At 51.9% G+C, this 15,031-nt stretch overlaps 1 pseudogene; it reads right to left on the reverse strand.

The window, feature by feature from the left end:
- LOC136617211 (zinc finger protein 665-like) overlaps window positions 1–15,031 on the reverse strand; it is a 515,737-nt pseudogene that overhangs the window by 3,789 nt on the left and 496,917 nt on the right.

A 15,031-nucleotide genomic window follows, 5' to 3' on the forward strand; every position in this document is an offset into this window, starting at 1 on the left:
CTTCCGCTAAATATTGCATGCCCAACACAAGAGCAAGTGCAGAGCCGGTTAAAGAGGATTTAAAAAAAAAATGATAAATTGCCAGGCCCAGATGGAATACACCCAAGGGTTCTTGGGAAACTTAGTGATGTGATAGCTAGACCACTATTTATAATATTTATGGACACTATAGAGACTGGAGTTGCACTGCTGGATTCGTGCATTGAAAATGTGGTTCCAATATACAAAAATGGGTCTAAAGTGAGCCTGGTAACTACAGGCCGGTAAGGTGATGGCAAAATCCATAGAGAAGTTTAAAAGGGGACTTGATGTCTTTCTGGAGAAGGATATTACAGGATATAAATTTTAGTTTAAGTGTCAATCCTGGTATATAGGCAGGTAGGAACTATTAGGGGTTGATCCAGGGAACAGTCTGATTGCCATTAGGGAGTCGGGAAGGAATTTTTTCCCCAAAAGAGCCAATTGACTTCTGGCCTTGGGGTTTTTTGCCTTCCTCTGGATCAACACAGTAGGATAGACAGGCTGGACTAGATGGACAATGTCTTCATTCGGCCTTACATACTATGTTACTATGTTACTAAGTCTCACTTCAATAATTGAAAAAATATTCGAGGGGTTTCTGAGAAACGCCGTCCTAGAATACCTCAAGGAGAACAACGGAATAACTCCTCACCAGCATGGATTCATGAGGGTTCGATCATGTCAGACCAATCTGATCAGCTTCTACGATGAAGTAAGCTCTAGGCTGGACCTGGGAGAGTCTGTTGATCTCGTATATCTGGACTTCTCTAAAGCATTTGACACCGTGCCGCATAATAGGCTGATATATAAAATGAGGAGCTCGGATTGGGTGAAAACGTGTGTATCTGGGTAAAGAGCTGGCTCAGAGATAGAAAGCAGAGGGGAGGGGGGGGGGGGGGGTAATAAATGGTTCATACTCTAATTGGGCCCCTGTTGCTAGTGGGGGGGCCACAGGGTTCAGTATTGGACCCCATTCTGTTCAATATATTTATTAATGACCTGATAGAGGGGCTGCACAGTAAAATATTAGTATTTGTAGAGGATACAAAATTATACAAGATAACTAATACAACGGAGGATAATGTGCGGCTACAAACGGACCTGGATAAGCCGGGGGCTTGGGCAGAAAAATGGCAAATGAAGTCCAATGTTGATAAATGTAAGGTTCTGCACATGGGCAGGAGAAATGGATGTCACCAATATACACTAAATGGGGTACTGCTAGGGAAAAGACCTGGGGGTACTAGTGGGCTGTAGACATAACTGGAGCAACCAATGCCAGTCAGCTGCTGCAAAAGCTAATAAAGTCTTGGGGTACAGTAAAAGAGGTATAGGGGCGAGAACATTATCCTCCCTATATATAAGGCACTTGTCAGGCCTCACATGGAATACTGTGTACAGTTCTGGTCACCGGTGCTCAGGAAAGATGTTACAGTGCTGGAGGGGGTTCAAAGAAGGGCAACTAAACTAATACATGGAATGAGGGGGGGGGGGACTGGAATACCCAGAGAGGCACCAAAACTGGGATTATTTACCCTGGAAAAAAGACAGCTAAGGGGCAAGGGTTAACCAAGGGGTGGAGCAGGAACGAGATAAAAAGCCAGTTCCTACCAAGGAGAGAGAGAGAGGGCCAGCGCAGCATAGAGAGGTGCTGCAGGCTGGTAGCCTAAAAAAGGCAAAGAGTCCAACAGGGATGACGGCCCTGGACTCCCACCCAAGTTAGGGTGCTTATGGACATTGTGTGATGTGATGTGCAATAAATGCTGGCAGGAGCCAGACAAAGATATCTGCTATTCCTGAGCCGTATTTACCTGTGTGGTGCGCCATTTCTGGTATGAGAGACCAGCGATCCCGAGGCAAGCGTACGCCCCTTGCTACGAAATCCATAAGGGGACAATACAAGGATCTCTGCCATGATCTGTTTACACCCAGGACTGCGGCGGGAACAAGAGGGCATCCACTACGTCTAGAGGAAAGCAGGTTTCATCACCAACAGAAGGGGGTTCTTTACTGTAAGAGCAGTGAGACTGTGGAACTCTCTGCCTGAGGAAATAGTGATGTCAAGATCCATAGAGGAGTTTAACCCCTTAATGCCACGGCCTATTTTGGCATTGAGGACCAAACGATTTTTGGTATTTTTTCATCTCCATTTTTCAAAAGCCATAGCTTTTTTATTTTTCCGTCGCCGCGGCCGTATGAGGGCTTGTTTTTTGTGTGACGAGCTGTAGTTTTTATTGGTACCATTTTTGGGTACATAGACTACATGGTAAAACTTTTATTATTTTTTTTATGATAGTAGGGAGAGAAAACGCATCAATTCTGCCATAGTGTTTTAGTTTTTTTTTTTAAAGCGTTAATCATGCAGCATAAATGACACACTACATTTTTTTCTGCGGGTCGGTACGGTTACAACGAGACCAAAATTCTTATATTTTTTTTAGGTTTTTCCACTTTTCCACAATAAAAACCCTTTTTTGGAAATTATTATTTTTTTCTAAACTTACTGCATTCAAAGTCCTATAACTTTTTTATTTTCCATGGGCGGAGCTCTCTGAGGGATTATTATTTGCGAGACGAGCCGTAGTTTTTATTGGTACCATTTTGGGGTACATACGTTCTTTTTTAATCACTTTTATTGCGTTTTTTGGGATGCAAAATGCTAAAAATTAGCATTTTGCCTCAGTTTTTTAGCGGTTTTTTAAGCGCTTTTTGCTGTGCAGGATAAAAAGCGTGTTCAATGTATTGTACGCGTCGATACCAAATATGTGGGATTTTTTATGCTAATATGAGAAAAAGCATTAAAAAAAAGTTGTTTTTTTTTTACTTTTTTTTTAACATTTTTATTTTTTGTACTTTATTTTCCCCTTATTTTTTCACCATTTGTGTTTCTCTGAGGGACTCTTACTACAGCACTAATGATCGCTACGATAAGGCACTTCTCTCCTACTATGCCTTATCGCTTATTGAGATATCTTAGGCAATGGCAATACAGGACGCCGGTATCTGGCGTCCTGTTGCCATAGCAACCAGTCGGGCTCTCGCGATAACATCGCGAGAGGCGGCTGAAGTCACAGAGGGAGCGCGCTCCCTCTGTGGACCCTTTCCCTGCCGCGATCTACTTAGATCACGGCAGGGAAGGGGTTAACAGCGGGGGGTGCATCTCCGATGCCCCCCGCTGTTGCAGCGGGATGCCGGCTACTAGTGACAGACGGCTCCCGCTGTGGGATAGTGCGAGGTCCGCTATGATCTCGCGCTATCCCTATGACATAAGGGTACATCATTTTGCAGGAAGTACCACCCTGCCATGACGTACCCTTATGTCATGGGGAGGGAAGGGGTTAAGAGGGACTAGATGTCTTTCTATATCACAGGACATAGACATTAGGAGTCAGGAAGATTTTTTTTCCTCTAAATGGCTGCTGGGGTTTTTTTTTTTGCCTTCCTCTGGACCAACAAGAGGGGGGTGTTAAAACAGATTGAACTACATGGACGTCGTCTCCCTCCAGCCTGACACACTAGGTTACTAGCTTTAGATGTTCCTTTCAGATCCAGTCCTAGCTTTGGCTAAATAAACTGCCTATATGATTGCGGCCTTCTAAGACTTTGTATAAGACATCCCGATGTCTCCAAGATCAAGTCCAGCGAACTCATATGAGCTTTGACCACATTATCATTCTGCACGCTCTATTTATCAAATGTTAATGCTATGAATACGCATACAATGGTCCGAACTAGAAGGTTTTCGGATAAGACATGAGACATCCTTCATGTTCTAACTACTACTAGTTAAATATTGTTCTGTAGTTTATTTTATGCTGAATTGCAGTTTTTTGTGGCAAACACTGAGGCCATTTGTAGCTGAGAGCCAGCAAATAATAGAGACCCATCAAGGGGATACAGAGGGATCCTAACTGACTGCAGGATCTCGGTGCCGGCCCATTCTGATTTCCATTTCCCTTTACTTTGTAACTTTAATATTTTTACTCTGGAATCCTATTCACATTAAACTTATCTCGCACCACGAAAAAAGATTGTTTGATGCCAGGTTATTGGATTTCTATATAAGTTTGGTGGAAGATGCGGGCATTTCTGAGGCAGCCACTTCCCTCTGTAATTGACCTGAACTGGAGGATTCACAGGCCTAGCTTCAGATGAAATATACTTATTAGTCTCTTCTTTCCTCCGGCTTTGTTGGTCTTGCTTTGGGAATTTAACTACAGGAAAGGCCGGATGCGCATGTCCGCATCCGGATTCCACAGCAAACACCTTCCATAGTATGCTACGGAAGAGTGATACTTCATGCACACGAGCGGAAACAAAATGCGATTTCCGATCGTGGAGGAAAAGAATTGCACCATGCTCCACGTCCGTTGAAGTCAATAGATGCCATCCAATCCGTGGCCCTTCCACAATTGACATTGCAGAAAGGTCGCAGATTCTGCGTCATCACAGGTACCAACATGAGGGACACATCTGTAGACTTTACCCAATCTCTGAGAAAGGCCAAACATAGCGATAACGGAAAGGAACCTGACAGGGTCCTTGAAGCCCAATGATTCAGAACATGGAAATACAAGATTTCTGGTAGAAGCTTCTAGAAAGAAAAGGCAGAGAGAGCTGCCTTCTGGTTTGTCATAGCAGAAAACACTCTGAAATTGGGTCTGGGGGATCTGGAAGACTTAATAAGTTACAATGAAAAAACAAACTGTCCTCAAATATTTATGTAAATTTGTGTAAGAATTTCCCAAACGACATTGGCGAAGACAGAAGCAGCTCGGGGGTTCACAGCGCCGTCCACTGAAGTCGTTAACCTGTCAACTCAAACACTTCGGCATAAAGCAAAACACTGATGAAAGGGGTTAACATCAGCCCCCTCTCATCCTTATACCGGACACACAATACGCCATCGCTGCGCAGCGCCCGCTCTCACCCCTTCAGGGCGATGCCCAAGCACTTACAGAGGGCGGCTCCTTATGGAGTGGCACACCACAGGACTTCTGGAAGAGCGGGACGCTTATTTAATAATGCCTCCTGTAGAGGCGGCAGCCCCAATCCAGCACCAAATCCCACCTTCTAGGGGGGTCAATCCTAGCCTTCCTCCCTGGTGCCCCCTGATGGACTCTCACACGGCTGATACATCCTCACATCATATCTGATTTGGCAGCTACAGGCGGACCCAAAACTTCTCTAACAATGTACCAGAGAAGCCGGGGTCAACGGGGCGTTGAAATGGTCAATGAGGGACAGAAGGGACTACTATACAAACCAAGACCAATACCAAAACACGACCTGACCCATAGAAGAGCCAGGGAGGATTTCTATACATTCCCGGCCCCTCTGGCACATAACACCATGTATCACCGCCTGAAGGGCTACTAGAGCGCTAAGGAGCAACTGAACCTTAAGGAACCCCCAGCTCATCATCACCTACCTGCGGGAACGTCCTCCTCCACTTCACTCTTCCACGGGTGATCGCCCCTCATCCTCTCTTCTTCTACCTCCACTTTAATATCATCTTCACCCTGATGTGTCATATGGAAGAATTCAGTACAATATGACGGAGCAGCAAAAGAGCTCCACCCCCAATATAGAGCAGGACCAGAAACTTCCACTCCCCATATAGAGCAGGACCAGAGAACTCCACCCCCTATATAGAGAAGGGACACAGAGCTCCACCCCCTATATAGAGAAGGGACACAGAGCTCCACCCCCTATGTAGAGCAGGACCATAGCTCCACACCCTACAAAGAACAGGAGCACAGAGCTCCACCCCATATAGAGCAGGATCATAGCTCCATATTGAGAGCATTGGCCACAGAGCAGGGGTCACACAGCTTTGCCTTCTATCCAGAGCAGGGACCACAGAGTTCCACCCCCTATACATAGCAGGGACCACAGAGTTCCACCCCCTATACATAGCAGGGACACAGAGCTCCACCACATGTAAAGAGCAGGACCAGATAGCTATATAGAACAGGGCCACAGAGCTCAACCATTATTTAGAGCAGGACCACAGAGTTCCACCCCATATACATAGCAGGGACACAGAATTCCGACCCCTATACAGAGCAGGGACACCGAGCTCCACCACCTGTAAAGAACAGGACCAGAGAGCTATATAGAACAGGGCCACAGAGCTCAACCACTATTTAGGGCAGAACCACAGAGCTCCATCCCCTATATAGAGCAGAGGAAGAGAGCTCCATCCCCTATTTAGAGCAGAAGCAAAGAGCTCCACCCCTTATATAGAGCAAGACAACAGAGCTCCACCCCCTCTATAGAGCATGACCACAGAGCTCCGCCCCCTATATAGATGTACTACAGGGCTCAGCGCCATCTACCTGCCGGTTCTCTGAGACATCTTCCTCTGGACAGTCTTGGGAATACGGAGGACGGGGACATCTCTCTGGGTGGATTCTCCTCCCGGCTCCATCTGTGGAGACACACAGTGATGGGAAAATGTAGGCGACCTCATATCTGCCACCTGTTACCTGGTGACCCCGCGGGCAGAAGCCTCTCCAGCATGGCGGCCGCGTACACATACCTCTACATACTCCCACTCCTCTTATCTGGTGACCGCGCCTCCAGCATGGCAGCCGCGTACACATCCCTCTACATACTCCCACTCCTCTTACCTAGTAACCCCGCCTCCATCAGGGCGGCCGCGTACACATCCCTCTACATCCTCCCACTCCTCTTACCTGGTGACCCCGCCTCCAGCATGGCGGCCGGGTACACATCCCTCTACATACTCCCACTCCTCTTATCTGGTGACCGCGCCTCCAGCATGACGGCCGCGTACACATCCCTCTACATCCTCCCACTCCTCTTACCTGGTGACCCCGCCTCCAGCATGGCGGCCGCGTACACATCCCTCTACATCCTCCCACTCCTCTTACCTGGTGACCCCGCCTCCAGCATGGCGGCCGCGTACACATCCCTCTATATACTCCCACTCCTCTTACCTGGTGACCCCGCCTCCAGCATGGCGGCCGCGTACACATCCCTCTACATACTCCCACTCCTCTTACCTGGTGACCCCGCCTCCAGTATGGCGGCCGCGTACACACCCCTCTACATACTCCCACTCCTCTTACCTGGTGACCCCGCCTCCAGCATGGCGGCCGCGTACACATCCCTCTACATCCTCCCACTCCCCTTACCTGGTGACCCCGCCTCCAGCATGGCGGCCGCATACACATCCCTCTACATCCCCCCACTCCTCTTACCTGGTGACCCCGCCTCCAGCATGGCGGCCGCGTACACATCCCGCCGGCCCTCTACATACTCCCACTCCTCTTACCTGGTGACCCCGCCTCCAGTATGGCGGCCCCGTACACATTCCTCTACATACTCCCACTCCTCTTACCTGGTGACCCCGCCTCCAGCATGGCGGCCGCGTACACATCCCTCTACATCCTCCCACTCCTCTTACCTGGTGACCCCGCCTCCAGCATGGCGGCCGCGTACACATCCCTCTATATACTCCCACTCCTCTTACCTGGTGACCCCGCCTCCAGCATGGCGGCCCCGTACACATCCCTCTACATACTCCCACTCCTCTTACCTGGTGACCCCGCCTCCAGTATGGCGGCCGCGTACACACCCCTCTACATACTCCCACTCCTCTTACCTGGTGACCCCGCCTCCAGCATGGCGGCCGCGTACACATCCCTCTACATCCTCCCACTCCCCTTACCTGGTGACTCCGCCTCCAGCATGGCGGCCGCATACACATCCCTCTACATCCCCCCACTCCTCTTACCTGGTGACCCCGCCTCCAGCATGGCGGCCGCGTACACATCCCGCCGGCCCTCTACATACTCCCACTCCTCTTACCTGGTGACCCCGCCTCCAGCATGGCGGCCCCGTACACATTCCTCTACATACTCCCACTCCTCTTACCTGGTGACCCCGCCTCCAGCATGGCGGCCCCGTACACATCCCGTCGGCCCTCTACATACTCCCACTCCTCTTACCTGGTGACCCCGCCTCCAGCATGGCGGCTGCGTACACATCCCTCTACATCCTCCCACTCCTCTTACCTGGTGACCCCGCCTCCAGCATGGCGGCCGCGTACACATCCCTGTACATACTCCCACTCCTCTTACCTGGTGACCCCGCCTCCAGCATGGCGGCCCCGTACACATCCCGCCGGCCCTCTACATACTCCCACCCCTCTTACCTGGTGACCCCGCCTCCAGCATGGCGGCCGCGTACACATCCCGCCGGCCCTCTACATCCTCCCACTCCTCTTACCTGGTGACCCCGCCTCCAGCATGGCGGCCGCGTACACATCCCGCCGGCCCTCTACATACTCCCACTCCTCCATGGAGAAATAGACGGCCACATCCTGACACCTTATAGGAACCTGACAACACAATATCCAGTCATCAGCCAGAGCCCCCCGCTAGAATGTCCCCCCACATTCCCCGCAGTCACCTCTCCTGTCAGCAGCTCCGTCATCTTGTTGGTGAGTTCTAGAAGCTTCTGGATCAGGGAGTGAGGATGGATGATGGGAGTCGCTGTCTTCTTCACTGCTGTGTACTCCTGTGGATGGAGGGAGACGCTCAGGGATGGCACAAATACAAGACAGATGGGAGGAATGGAGGGAAGTTCACCTCTCCGGTCAGCAGGTAGATGATCTCCCAGGTGACGGCTAATATCCTTCCGCTCATCTCCGTGCCGTCCATCGGGGCCTGAGGACAGAGAGGTCACATGGTACCGGCTGATAACAGAGAGCGCAACCCCCCATGTCAGCTTACTGTACTGCTGTGTATATATATATCCTCTGATACCGGCTGATAACAGAGAGAACAGCACACCAGGACTGGTATATACTGCTAGCGGACCTGCGACGACGTCACCACTGATGTCCTGATGGTTGTCGCCTACCAGAAGAGAATGATACTAAATTCTTTACTTTATTGGCATCTGTGCGCGCAGAACAGACTTCAGGATTAGGTGGCTGAACTAAATCCTGAGTCCATAACACAACTCCATACGTGCTGCTGGGCGGCTGTGAGGACAATGGTATACTCCGTCAGACCACGTGAGGAGCTGGAGACCCCAGAGAGTTATAGGGAAAGTACTGAATGTGGGATTGGTTACACTTCCTACTGAATACAGAGCCCAGGAAACAGGGTTGTGTCCAACCAGTCGCAGTGCGGAGGAGAGGTCCCCCAGGGTGTGCAGACTGGATCTACTCGGACACAAAGGGGAAGTCAACATGATGGACTTCTGAGATATCTTATCTTGGGTAGAAGGTGAGGTTTATCTCTAGGAAGAGGCGTAATTAAGTTTGCATACAGACAGAAGAGTCAACATTTATGACTTCCAGAGCAATTCTGCAGCTGTGTTACCTGTGATTACAATGTAAACAACAGGTCAGATCACCACTTCAGAGCTGTGATGGCACCTTCCTCGTTAGAATGCTTTGGTATGCAGACATGTTCTGCTGGAAGGAGGAACTGGTCAGCTGTTCCACAATAGTATAAAAAGGTCAGAGTTTCTCAAGTTAGAAGCAGAAGAAGCTCTGACGGAAGGGGGAGGAGAAGCTCTGACGAAAGGGGGAGGAGAAGCTCTGACGAAAGGGGGAGGAGAAGCTCTGAAGAAAGGGGGAGGAGAAGCTCTGAAGAAAGGGGGAGGAGAAGCTCTGAAGAAAGGGGGAGGAGAAGCTCTGAAGAAAGGGGGAGGAGAAGCTCTGAAGAAAGGGGGAGGAGAAGCTCTGAAGAAAGGGGGAGGAGAAGCTCTGAAGAAAGGGGGAGGAGAAGCTCTGAAGAAAGGGGGAGGAGAAGCTCTGAAGAAAGGGGGAGGAGAAGCTCTGAAGAAAGGAGGAGGAGAAGCTCTGAAGAAAGGGGGAGGAGAAGCTCTGAAGAAAGGGGGAGGAGAAGCTCTGAAGGAAGGAGGAGGAGAAGCTCTGAAGAAAGGAGGAGGAGAAGCTCTGAAGGAAGGAGGAGGAGAAGCTCTGATGGAAGCAGGAGGAGAAGCTCTGATGGAAGCAGGAGGAGAAGCGCTGATGGAAGCAGGAGGAGAAGCGCTGATGGAAGCAGGAGGAGAAGCGCTGATGGAAGCAGGAGGAGAAGCGCTGATGGAAGCAGGAGGAGAAGCGCTGATGGAAGCAGGAGGAGAAGCGCTGATGGAAGCAGGAGGAGAAGCGCTGATGGAAGCAGGAGGAGAAGCGCTGATGGAAGCAGGAGGAGAAGCGCTGATGGAAGCAGGAGGAGAAGCGCTGATGGAAGCAGGAGGAGAAGCGCTGATGGAAGCAGGAGGAGAAGCGCTGATGGAAGCAGGAGGAGAAGCGCTGATGGAAGCAGGAGGAGAAGCGCTGATGGAAGCAGGAGGAGAAGCGCTGATGGAAGCAGGAGGAGAAGCGCTGATGGAAGCAGGAGGAGAAGCGCTGATGGAAGCAGGAGGAGAAGCGCTGATGGAAGCAGGAGGAGAAGCGCTGATGGAAGCAGGAGGAGAAGCGCTGATTGAAGCAGGAGGAGAAGCTCTGATGGAAGCAGGAGGAGAAGCTCTGATGGAAGCAGGAGGAGAAGCTCTGATGGAAGCAGGAGGAGAAGCTCTGATGGAAGCAGGAGGAGAAGCTCTGATGGAAGCAGGAGGAGAAGCTCTGATGGAAGCAGGAGAAGAAGCTCTGATGAAAGCAGGAGGAGAAGCTCTGATGGAAGCAGGAGGAGAAGCTCTGATGGAAGCAGGAGGAGAAGCTCTGATGGAAGCAGGAGGAGAAGCTCTGATGGAAGCAGGAGGAGAAGCCCTGATGGAAACAGGAGGAGAAGCGCTGATGGAAACAGGAGGAGAAGCCCTGATGGAAGCAGGAGGAGAAGCCCTGATGAAGGCAGGAGGAGAAGCCCTGATGGAAGCAGGAGGAGAAGCCCTGATGGAAGCAGGAGGAGAAGCCCTGATGGAAGCAGGAGGAGAAGCCCTGATGGAAGCAGGAGGAGAAGCCCTGATGGAAGCAGGAGGAGAAGCCCTGATGGAAGCAGGAGGAGAAGCCCTGATGGAAGCAGGAGGAGAAGCCCTGATGGAAGCAGGAGGAGAAGCCCTGATGGAAGCAGGAGGAGAAGCCCTGATGGAAGCAGGAGGAGAAGCCCTGATGGAAGCAGGAGGAGAAGCTCCGATGGAAGCAGGAGGAGAAGCTTCGATGGAGAGAAGCTCAGAGGGAAAGAAGAGAAGATTTGACAGAAGGAGGAAAAGCTCTGATGGAAGGAAGAGAAGCTCTGATGGAAGCAGGAGGAGAAGCTCTGATGGAAGCAGGAGGAGAAGCGCTGATGGAAGCAGGAGGAGAAGCGCTGATGGAAGCAGGAGGAGAAGCGCTGAGCGCTGATGGAAGCAGGAGGAGAAGCGCTGATGGAAGCAGGAGGAGAAGCGCTGATGGAAGCAGGAGGAGAAGCGCTGATGGAAGCAGGAGGAGAAGCGCTGATGGAAGCAGGAGGAGAAGCGCTGATGGAAGCAGGAGGAGAAGCGCTGATGGAAGCAGGAGGAGAAGCGCTGATGGAAGCAGGAGGAGAAGCGCTGATGGAAGCAGGAGGAGAAGCTCTGATGGAAGCAGGAGGAGAAGCTCTGATGGAAGGAGGAGGAGAAGCTCTGATGGAAGCAGGAGGAGAAGCTCTGATGGAAGCAGGAGGAGAAGCTCTGATGGAAGGAGGAGGAGAAGCTCTGATGGAAGGAGGAGGAGAAGCTCTGATGGAAGCAGGAGGAGAAGCTCTGATGGAAGCAGGAGGAGAAGCTCTGATGGAAGCAGGAGGAGAAGCTCTGATGGAAGCAGGAGGAGAAGCTCTGATGGAAGCAGGAGGAGAAGCTCTGATGGAAGCAGGAGGAGAAGCTCTGATGGAAGCAGGAGGAGAAGCTCTGATGGAAGCAGGAGGAGAAGCTCTGATGGAAGCAGGAGGAGAAGCTCTGATGGAAGCAGGAGGAGAAGCTCTGATGGAAGCAGGAGGAGAAGCCCTGATGGAAACAGGAGGAGAAGCGCTGATGGAAACAGGAGGAGAAGCCCTGATGGAAGCAGGAGGAGAAGCCCTGATGAAGGCAGGAGGAGAAGCCCTGATGGAAGCAGGAGGAGAAGCCCTGATGGAAGCAGGAGGAGAAGCCCTGATGGAAGCAGGAGGAGAAGCCCTGATGGAAGCAGGAGGAGAAGCCCTGATGGAAGCAGGAGGAGAAGCCCTGATGGAAGCAGGAGGAGAAGCCCTGATGGAAGCAGGAGGAGAAGCCCTGATGGAAGCAGGAGGAGAAGCCCTGATGGAAGCAGGAGGAGAAGCTCCGATGGAAGCAGGAGGAGAAGCTTCGATGGAGAGAAGCTCAGAGGGAAAGAAGAGAAGATTTGACAGAAGGAGGAGAAGCTCTGATGGAAGCAGGAGGAGAAGCTCTGATGGAAGCAGGAGGAGAAGCTCTGATGGAAGCAGGAGGAGAAGCTCTGATGGAAGCAGGAGGAGAAGCTCTGATGGAAGCAGGAGGAGAAGCTCTGATGGAAGCAGGAGGAGAAGCTCTGATGGAAGCAGGAGGAGAAGCTCTGCTGGAAGCAGGAGGAGAAGCGCTGAAGGAAGCAGGAGGGGAAGCGCTGATGGAAGCAGGAGGAGAAGCTCTGATGGAAGCAGGAGGAGAAGCTCTGATGGAAGGAGGAGGAGAAGCTCTGATGGAAGCAGGAGGAGAAGCTCTGATGGAAGCAGGAGGAGAAGCTCTGATGGAAGCAGGAGGAGAAGCTCTGATGGAAGCAGGAGGAGAAGCTCTGATGGAAGCAGGAGGAGAAGCTCTGACGGAAGCAGGAGGAGAAGCTCTGACGGAAGCAGGAGGAGAAGCTCTGACGGAAGCAGGAGGAGAAGCTCTGACGGAAGCAGGAGGAGAAGCTCTGACGGAAGCAGGAGGAGAAGCCCTGACGGAAACAGGAGGAGAAGCGCTGATGGAAACAGGAGGAGAAGCCCTGATGGAGGCAGGAGGAGAAGCCCTGATGGAGGCAGGAGGAGAAGCCCTGATGAAGGCAGGAGGAGAAGCCCTGATGGAAGCAGGAGGAGAAGCCCTGATGGAAGCAGGAGGAGAAGCCCTGATGGAAGCAGGAGGAGAAGCCCTGATGGAAGCAGGAGGAGAAGCCCTGATGGAAGCAGGAGGAGAAGCCCTGATGGAAGCAGGAGGAGAAGCCCTGATGGAAGCAGGAGGAGAAGCCCTGATGGAAGCAGGAGGAGAAGCCCTGATGGAAGCAGGAGGAGAAGCCCTGATGGAAGCAGGAGGAGAAGCCCTGATGGAAGCAGGAGGAGAAGCCCTGATGGAAGCAGGAGGAGAAGCCCTGATGGAAGCAGGAGGAGAAGCCCTGATGGAAGCAGGAGGAGAAGCCCTGATGGAAGCAGGAGGAGAAGCCCTGATGGAAGCAGGAGGAGAAGCTCCGATGGAAGCAGGAGGAGAAGCTTCGATGGAGAGAAGCTCAGAGGGAAAGAAGAGAAGATTTGACAGAAGGAGGAAAAGCTCGGATGGAAGCAGGAGGAGAAGCTCTGATGGAAGCAGGAGGAGAAGCTCTGAGGGAAGCAGGAGGAGAAGCTCTGAGGGAAGCAGGAGGAGAACCTCTGATGGAAGCAGGAGGAGAAGCTCTGATGGAAGCAGGAGGAGAAGCTCTGATGGAAGCAGGAGGAGAAGCTCTGATGGAAGCAGGAGGAGAAGCTCTGATGGAAGCAGGAGGAGAAGCTCTGATGGAAGCAGGAGGAGAAGCTCTGATGGAAGCAGGAGGAGAAGCTCTGATGGAAGCAGGAGGAGAAGCTCTGATGGAAGCAGGAGGAGAAGCTCTGATGGAAGCAGGAGGAGAAGCCCTGATGGAAGCAGGAGGAGAAGCCCTGATGGAAGCAGGAGGAGAAGCCCTGATGGAAGCAGGAGGAGAAGCCCTGATGGAAGCAGGAGGAGAAGCCCTGATGGAAGCAGGAGGAGAAGCCCTGATGGAAGCAGGAGGAGAAGCCCTGATGGAAGCAGGAGGAGAAGCCCTGATGGAAGCAGGAAGAGAAGCCCTGATGGAAGCAGGAGGAGAAGCTTCGATGGAGAGAAGCTCAGAGGGAAAGAAGAGAAGATTTGACAAAAGGAGGAAAAGCTCTGATGGAAGCAGGAGGAGAAGCTCTGATGGAAGCAGGAGGAGAAGCTCTGATGGAAGCAGGAGGAGAAGCTCTGATGGAAGCAGGAGGAGAAGCTCTGATGGAAGCAGGAGGAGAAGCTCTGATGGAAGCAGGAGGAGAAGCGCTGATGGAAGCAGGATGAGAAGCGCTGATGGAAGCAGGAGGAGAAGCGCTGATGGAAGCAGGAGGAGAAGCGCTGATGGAAGCAGGAGGAGAAGCGCTGATGGAAGCAGGAGGAGAAGCGCTGATGGAAGCAGGAGGAGAAGCGCTGATGGAAGCAGGAGGAGAAGCGCTGATGGAAGCAGGAGGAGAAGCGCTGATGGAAGCAGGAGGAGAAGCGCTGATGGAAGCAGGAGGAGAAGCGCTGATGGAAGCAGGAGGAGAAGCGCTGATGGAAGCAGGAGGAGAAGCGCTGATGGAAGCAGGAGGAGAAGCGCTGATGGAAGCAGGAGGAGAAGCGCTGATGGAAGCAGGAGGAGAAGCGCTGATGGAAGCAGGAGGAGAAGCGCTGATGGAAGCAGGAGGAGAAGCGCTGATGGAAGCAGGAGGAGAAGCGCTGATGGAAGCAGGAGGAGAAGCTCTGATGGAAGCAGGAGGAGAAGCTCTGAAGGAAGGAGGAGGAGAAGCTCTGATGGAAGGAGGAGGAGAAGCTCTGATGGAAGCAGGAGGAGAAGCTCTGATGGAAGCAGGAGGAGAAGCTCTGATGGAAGCAGGAGGAGAAGCTCTGATGGAAGCAGGAGAAGAAGCTCTGATGGAAGCAGGAGGAGAAGCTCTGATGGAAGCAGGAGGAGAAGCTCTGATGGAAGCAGGAGGAGAAGCTCTGATGGAAGCAGGAGGAGAAGCTCTGATGGAAGCAGGAGGAGAAGCTCTGATGGAAGCAGGAGGAGAAGCTCTGATGGAAGCAGGAGGAGAAGCTCTGATGG

This window comes from Eleutherodactylus coqui, chromosome 1, assembly GCF_035609145.1.
Source record: "Eleutherodactylus coqui strain aEleCoq1 chromosome 1, aEleCoq1.hap1, whole genome shotgun sequence".
Taxonomy (NCBI): Eukaryota; Metazoa; Chordata; class Amphibia; order Anura; family Eleutherodactylidae; genus Eleutherodactylus; species Eleutherodactylus coqui.